At 40.1% G+C, this 8,496-nt stretch overlaps 1 pseudogene; it reads left to right on the top strand.

Moving 5' to 3' along the window:
* Window positions 1–1,097: 1,097 nt before the first annotated feature.
* On the top strand, window positions 1,098–2,050 carry LOC141167425 (vomeronasal type-2 receptor 26-like; annotated as a pseudogene).
* Window positions 2,051–8,496: the final 6,446 nt, after the last annotated feature.

The raw sequence follows: 8,496 nt of genomic DNA, 5'->3' as shown, positions 1-8,496 counted from the left end.
CAGGAAAGGAAGACCAAGAGTCACCTCTGCTTCTGAGGATAAGTTTATCCGAGTCACCAGCCTCAGAAATCGCAGGTTAACAGCAGCTCAGATTAGAGACCAGGTCAATACCACACAGAGTTCTAGCAGCAGACACATCTCTTCAACAACTGATAAGAGGAGACTTTGTGCAGCAGGCCTTCATGGTAAAATAGCTGCTAGGAAACCACTGCTAAGGACAGGCAACAAGCAGAAGAGACTTATTTGGGCTAAAGAACACAAGGAATGGACATTAGACCAGTGGAAATATGTGCTTTGGTCTGATGAGTCCAAATTTGAGATCTTTGGTTCCAACCACCGTGTCTTTGTGCGACGCAGAAAAGGTGAACGGATGGACTCTACATGCCTGGTTCCCACCGTGAAGCATGGAGGAGGAGGTGTGATGGTGTGGGGGTGCTTTGCTGGTGACACTGTTGGGGATTTATTCAAAATTGAAGGCATACTGAACCAGCATGGCTATCACAGCATCTTGCAGCGGCATGTTATTCCATCCGGTTTGCGTTTAGTTGGACCATCATTTATTTTTCAACAGGACAATGACCCCAAGCACACCTCTAGGCTGTGTAAGGTCTATTTGACCAAGAAGGAGAGTGATAAGGGGCTACGCCAGATGACCTGCCCTCCACAGTCACCAGACCTGAACCCAATCGATATGGTTTTGGGTGAGCTGGACCGCAGAGTGAAGGCAAATGGGCCAACAAGTGCTAAGCATCTCTGGGAACTCCTTCAAGATTGTTGGAAGACCATTTCCGGTGACTACCTCTTGTAGCTCATCAAGAGAATGCCAAGAGTGTGCAAAGCAGTCATCAAAGCAAAAGGTGGCTACTTTGAAGAACCTTGAATAGAAGACATATTTTCATTTGTTTCACACTTTTTTGTTAAGTATATAATTCCACATGTGTTAATTCATAGTTTTGATGCCTTCAGTGTCAATGTACAATTTTCATAGTCATGAAAATACTGAAAAATCTTTAAATGAGAAGGTGTGTCCAAACTTTTGGTTTGTACTGTATATATACATATATATATATTTATTTATTTCAGACTCAATTGTCTGCATGAAATGTCCATGAGATCACTGACCTAATCTTCAAAAAGCCAGATGTATTAGAAAAGAGATAGAATTCCTCTCCTTTGAAGAACCTTTAGGAGCTGCATTGACTGCCTCTAGCATCTTCTCGTCAAGCATCCCAACTTGTATTTTTGGACTTTTCTTTTATTGCAAGAAGACACCTGTAGTAAGAGACAATAATTTCTCCCTCAGTTGTCTTCTTCTAGGATCTCTTTGTCTTTGCTTCCTTTGTTCTTTGGCCTTCATTGGATACCCCGTAGCTGAGAAGTGTTTGCTACCCCAGGCTACCTTCGGTTTGGCTTTTTGGCTTTCTCTCTATGTGTATCTTGTATTTTAGCTAAGACTCTCATGGTGGTTTTTGCATTCATGGCCACTAGGCCAGGAAGTGAAGTAAAAAAGTTAGCGAGTCCTTGGGTGTCCTACACAATCATCATGCTCTGTATTTTCTTACAATTTACTTTGTGTATTCTCTGGATATTTCTTTCACCTCCATTTTCAGAACAAAATATAAACACAAAGCCCGGAGTCATCATCATTAAGTGCAACGAAGGATCAACCACTACTTTTTAGAGCATGTTAGGGTTTCTTGGTCTCCTGGCCACCATTAGTTTCATTGTTGCTTTTTTGGCCAGAAGACTCCCAGACAGTTTCAATGAGGCCAAATATATCACCTTCAGCATGTTGGCCTTCCTCAGCGTCTGGATATCTTTTGTTCCAGCCTATCTTAGCGGAAAGTACATTGTGGCCATGGAGATATTTGCTATTCAGTCATCAAGTTGGGCATTGTTGGTCTGCATGTTTCTGCCTAAATGTTTCGTAGTGTTATTTAGGCCAATGATGAACTCCAGAGAATATCTTATGGGCAAAAACAAAAAAATAAACCAAATAATAGCTTCTTATATAATAGCTGTTGCTGGTTTTACATACTGTTTCCACTAATAAAATTGTTGTGTTTTCATAATTTCAGATCAATATCTTCCAAGTTATTGTACGTCAGTAATTATAAATTGTGTTCGTCTATAAATAGAATTTTAATTGCTCTTCACTGTAAACCTGTCACTTATCCTAAATATGTTTCTTTTTGGTGCAAATGCCGCTGTTCTCCTGAATGTGGCATGGTTTTTACTGTTTTCCTGCACCACACCATTTCTGATATATGACCTCCTCTTCCTTGTATATAAGCAGGCTTGGACTGGCCCACAGGAGAAGAGGAAAATCTTCCGGTAGGCCACCACCCTCTTATATGACCAGTACTTGGCATTATATACTTGAATCACTATGTACAGATAAAGGCGGAATCTTATTTATGTAACAATATACCCAGCTCATTGTTATATAAATTTGTGATTCAGGATAATGTCACATTTGCATGTAGCTGAAAAGTGGGGCCCTGGAGTTGGTTACTGGTGGGCTCTGGGCACCGCAGTCCGACATTGTATATAAGCCTAAAATTTTTATAGAAGAGGGTGTCGCTCTCAAGAAGACTTCCATAGAAAAGAGTTGGATAAAAAGACTGTATTTTACATACAGGTAAAAGGGAGCCATATCTCAGGAGAGGAGAGGCACAGGAAAGGAGAGGCACAGGAACAGAAGAAAAACAGCTCGAATTAGAGCTGCAGCATTGTTTGCATATGTATAAAAAAATACACATTTATAGCTAGTGATAGGTCCTCTTTAAAATGGGTTTCCAAAATTAACACAGACAGAACAAACAGATTATAGTGTTGTGTCCATTCAGTTATATATCTATAAACATGACACACCACTAATAAATGTATAAAAGATCATATCACTTTATTTATCATATTGTTTAAAAATAGTTAAGATATTAAGGTAGAAAGATGCTAAAAAAAAGTGCATTTGAAATAGTGGGGCGCTGTCACACTGTATAGAATTACAAATAATATTCACAGAAGAGAATTAGCCACAGTTACATCAGAAATGTATTGTGCTCATAGATCAATAAAACTGATCAATAGATTATTATTATTACAAGTTGTAAGTGCACGCAAATTGCTTTTCAACAAGATTCATAGTAAAAAACCAAGTGGTATAAGGAATTTGACTTGTGCACTGAAAAGGATTTGTGCAAAAATGCTGTATACACTGAAAAACTATGTAACTACAGAATTGGTTCCCTCGTCAAAGCTACAGGCGAAACGCGCGTCGGGCACGTGCATTCATTCGTGGGGTTAGTACTTACTATCTTATTATTCTGCTGCACATCTGTAGATATTTTATACTGTGTCATTACGTCAGCATACTATGTTCATCTGGTCCCATGGTTTCTACTATTTTTACTTTTATTTCCTTGCCATTTTTATGTGTGAGTGACATAATTTTTCAGTGTATAGAGCATTTTTGTACAAATCCTTTTCAGTGCACTATTTTGAAACTAAAATATCCTAAAGAAAAATGCACATGGTCGCAAGTTGGTCAGTGCTTTGGAACCTTGAGATAATATAGCGCCTACCCCAACCTCTGAAGCATCCAATTAATGGTTTCTGGAGATCAGGTTGGATTAAACTGGAACATACATAAAAAACTATTTTAGTTTATTACGTGACCCAATAGCATCCGGCAACCAAAAGTTAAAATCCACCCCTTACAAGTGAGATCGGTGATAGCTTTAACAATCAGTGAAAAAAACCCTAATACATTTTCTGTAGTAATTGGCAAATCCTAAAAAAACATTGCAATAATTTAAGGTCACAAGGTTGAACCCAATCAATTTTGGCCTTCACCTATGCAGGATCAATTTTAAACCCTTCAGCCAATACAATGAACATCAGGAACGATATCTCTTAGACAGAAAAGGTACATTTCTCCAGTTTAGCAAATAAAGTATTCTCTCTAAGTTTTCATAAAACAAAACGGGCATGTTCATAGTTTGAATTCAGATCTGGCTAAAAAAATTGGAATATCATCAAGGTATACCTCAATAAGCCTCCTAATACAATCAGAAAATATATCTTTAATAAAATTTTGAAATACCGCTGGTGCATTGGTTAACCCAAAAGGCATAACAAGATTTTCAAATAGACCCTCAGATGTTAAAAACTCCGTCTTCCACTCATCACCCTTCTGAATGCATATCAAATTGTAAGCCCCTTTAAGATCTAGTGTAGAAAACCATTTAGCCCCCATAAGCTAATTATATAGGTCAGGGTTGAGTGGAAGTGGGTAAGTATTTTTAACTGTAATTTTGTTTAATTAATGGAAATCGAGGTAAGTACCGAGCAGCAACAGGTGAGGAGGAAGGACTAATGCAGAATTTTCTATGGGGTGAGAATCATCCACATCAACTATTCTTTTACGTACCAACCACAAACCAAAACATGCTAGTGCAGTGATAAACAACAGACTTAAACAACAACTATGGACTTTCTGGGAGAACAGCATAATTTACTCACACATCAAATCGTTTTATACAGGATAAATGACTTGGACTTAGTATAAAACTCACCCGGACTTAGAAAGCATCATCAGGAAGGAACAGATAAATTGTAAGAAAAAGTTTCTTACCTTGCTGCTTGTAAGAGGCTGCTTTACCTGTCCATTCCGGGAAACATCAATCACAAGTAGTCCGGACGGGAGTAGTTGTTGTCCGGTCCCTGTTCTCGGACGCCAAATTTAGCGTGGGTGCAACGGCCCCCACCAGAGTTGATGTGTGAGGCCAGATTAGAGGTGTGAAGAACGAGCTCGGAGAATCAATACAGTACACCCACGCATGTAGTGTCCAGCATAAAATTCCACGTTAATTAAATGTGGGTGGGGTTTATAGACAGCACCGGTAGAAAGGGCTTTATGCCAACAAGAAAAAAACTGTTTTGTGGGATTCAGAGCTAGTTGTATCTAAGTGTCTGGTTCTATCCAGAATCTCAGGGACTTGTAATGTGTAGAGGAAGGTTTCTGTGTAAAGGTGCTGTGTGATAGATTTTTGAGCATAAAATGGGAACTGAGAAGACAAAAATGGATTCTGATTTCCCACAGACCCTTCCATAAACTTTCATTTACATATTCTTTCATGTCAGAATGTTCAGGTCCCGACAAATTATAAAGGCGAGTTTTAGGTAATTCATCATTAGGGATAAGATTAGCACATCTCCAAAGTCTTTCAGGTATCCCGACAGACTCTCCAGACTAGCGGGGAAAATTTGTACAGAACTAAGACATTTCTTATGACAGTTAGGGCTCCACTTAACAATATCCTTCGACACCAATCAATTACAAGATTGTGAATACATAGCCATAGAAGCCCCATTACCGACCCAGCAAGTAATTTGTCTATCATATTCAGGAGATGGACTCAGAGTTAAGCATTCCCACTCCAAGTATGAATTTCACTGTTACCAGCTGGACAAGTTTCTAGAATAAAGGTGTCCTGTCAGTGGCAAAACTTTGAATGGGTATATCCAACCTAACTGTCCCTAACCTTAATTTCAGAACCAGTCCAGAATCAATCAAGTTGGTGACAGACTCATAGTCAGTTAAAGTTAACACAGATAACCATTGGTTCTTAAAAAGTAGTTTCATGTTTAGCAGTATTTTGTCTAAGGAGTAAAAAGGTACCTGGGAGTCTAGGTGACCTCCTCGACAATCACCCAGACTTAGGCAATTCCTGTTGGCTTGCTTGCTTGAGGGTGTGCCGAGCAGTCCTTAAGGAAATGTCCAGCGCAACCACAATAGAGGCAGAGTCTGAGATCACTCTGACATCTCTTCTCAATGACCCGAGAGCTGGCAGCTCCAACCAGCATTGCTTCCACCTCAGGTACAGGGACAGACTCGGGAAGAATGACCAAAACCCCTTGTCGCTCATCACGTCTCTCCTGAATTCTTTGATCCATTCGAATGGCCTGAGTCCTGGCCTCCTCCCAAGGAACAAGGTGCAGTATGTAGAGCCAGAGCATCCTTGAGTGTATCTGAGAGGCCTCTGCAGAACTGGCACTTGAGTCCTGCATCATTCCACGGCACTTCAGTGGACCATTGCCGGAACTTGAAACTATTGTCCTCAGCAGTGAGGCCTCCCTGTGTCAGGTTCAGAATGTTGCCTCCGTGACCTGGACCCTGTTAGGTTTGTCATAGATCATCACTAAGGCATCAAAAAAGGAATCATCAATCAACCATTCTGGTAGTGGGGACAAAGAAAATGCTCAAGTCTGAGGACCCCTTGCTGTAGGGGCATGACTATTCCCACCCGCTGGGACTCATCCTCAAAAAACCAGGGTCATATTGTAAAAAATAGTCTACAGATATCCCTGAATATCCTAAACTGGTCTCTCCCCCCAGAAAATTTATCAGGAAGTGCCACTACTGGTTCGGGAGAGACCAACTGCACGTCAGAAGGTACAGAAGTCATAACTACAGTTGGAAGCAGAGAGCTTTGGGAAGCACCCATAGTACTACAACCCCTGGCAAAAATTAGGGAATCACCGGGCTCGGAGGATGTACATTCACTTATTTAATGTTGTTGAGAAAAAGCAGATCACAGACATGGCACAAAACTAAAGTCATTTCAAATGGCAAATTTAGGGCTTTAAGAAACACTAAAAGAAATCAAGATAAAAAATGTGGTACTCAGTAAGGGTAATTTTTTTCAGACCAAGTAGAGGGAAAAAAATTATGGAATCACTCAATTCTGAGGAAAAAATTATGGAATCATGAAAAACAAACACACAAAGGAACACTCCAATACATCACTAGTATTTTGTTGCACCACCTCTGGCTTTAATAACAGCTTGCAGTCTCTGAGGCATGGACTTAATGAGTGATAAACAGTACTCTTCATCAATCTGGCTCCAACTTTCTCTGATTGCTGTTGCCAGATCAGCTCTGCAGGTTGGAGCCTTGTCATGGACCATTTTCTTCAACTTCCACCAAATATTTTCAATTGGATTGAGATCTGGACTATTTGCAGGCCATGACATTGACCTTATGTGTCTTCTTTCAAGGAATGCTTTCACAGTTTTTGCTCTATGGCAGGATGCATTATCATCATGAAAAATGATGTCATCAGCCCCATATCATCAATGACTGTGGAAATTTGCATGTTCTCTTCATGCAGTCATCTTTATAAATCTCATTGGAACGGCACCAAAAAAAAGTTCCAGCATCATCACCTTGCCCAATGCAGATTCGCGATTCATCACTGAATATGACTTTCATCCAGTCATCCACAGTCCACGATTACTTTTCCTTAGCCCATTGTAACCTTGTTTTTTCTGTTTAGGTGTTAATGATGGCTTATGTTTAGCTTTTCTGTATGTTAATCCCATTTCCTTTAGGCGGTTTCTTACAGTTCGGTCACAGACATTGACTCCAGTTTCTTCCCATTCGTTCCTCATTTGTTTTGTTGTGCATTTCCTGTTTTGGAGACATATTGCTTTAAGTTTCTGGTCTTGACGCTTTGATGTCTACCTTGGTCTACCAGTATGTTTTCCTTTAACAACCTTCCCATGTTGTTTGTATTTGGTCCAGATTTTAGACACAGCTGACTGTGAACAACCAACATCTTTTGCAATGTGATGATTTACCTTCTTTTAAGAGTTTGATAATCCTCTCCTTTGTTTCAATTGACATCTCTCATGTTGGAGCCATGATTCATGTCAGTCCACTTGGTGCAACAGCTCTCCAAGGTGTGATCACTCCTTTTAAGATGCAGACTAACGAGCAGATCTAATTTGATGCAGGTGTTAGTTTTGGAAATGAAAATTTACAGGGTGATTCCATAATTTTTCCTCAGAATTGAGTGATTCCATATTTTTTTCCCTCTGCTTGGTCTGAAAAAAATTACCCTTACTGAGTACCACATTTTTAATCTTGATTTCTTTTAGTGTTTCTTAAAGCCCTAAATTTGCCATTTGAAATGACTTTAGTTTTGTGCCATGTCTGTGATCTGCTTTTTTCAACAACATTAAACAACTGAATGAACATCCTCCGAGCCCGGTGATTCAATAATTTTTGCCAGGGGTTGTAGAAAACTGACCCTGAGTTGGGACTGAAGATACTAGCTTCGGGTGCTCTTTAGCCAGATCCTGGACCACCTGGATCAGATTCGCCACCTGATTGCTGAATGTAAAAACTGGATCCATTGGTGGGGAAAAAAACGTATAGGCCAGACGTAATGTGACGCTAGTCATTACTTATGGACAAGCCGTGAGGCAGGATAGTCAAATGTTCCAGGGTCAGTTACCAAGAGAGCATGAACTAAACTAAAGGGGAAAGACAAAGGCGAAGTCAGGTCATGGTCAGAGGTCAGAATACCAGGAAATAGCAGATTAGAGCAAAGGGGCTTAGGCAAACAGATGATCAGAACAAGGTCCAAGGTGAGGCAGCAATAGATCAACAAACAGAGCACAGGATTACAAGGCAAACCATTGAGGAAA

Source organism: Phyllobates terribilis, unplaced genomic scaffold (genome assembly GCF_046119375.1).
Source record: "Phyllobates terribilis strain yellow unplaced genomic scaffold, ASM4611937v1 Scaffold_11__3_contigs__length_659146591, whole genome shotgun sequence".
Lineage (NCBI taxonomy): Eukaryota > Metazoa > Chordata > Amphibia > Anura > Dendrobatidae > Phyllobates > Phyllobates terribilis.
This window is presented reverse-complemented; position numbering and strand designations above follow the sequence as displayed.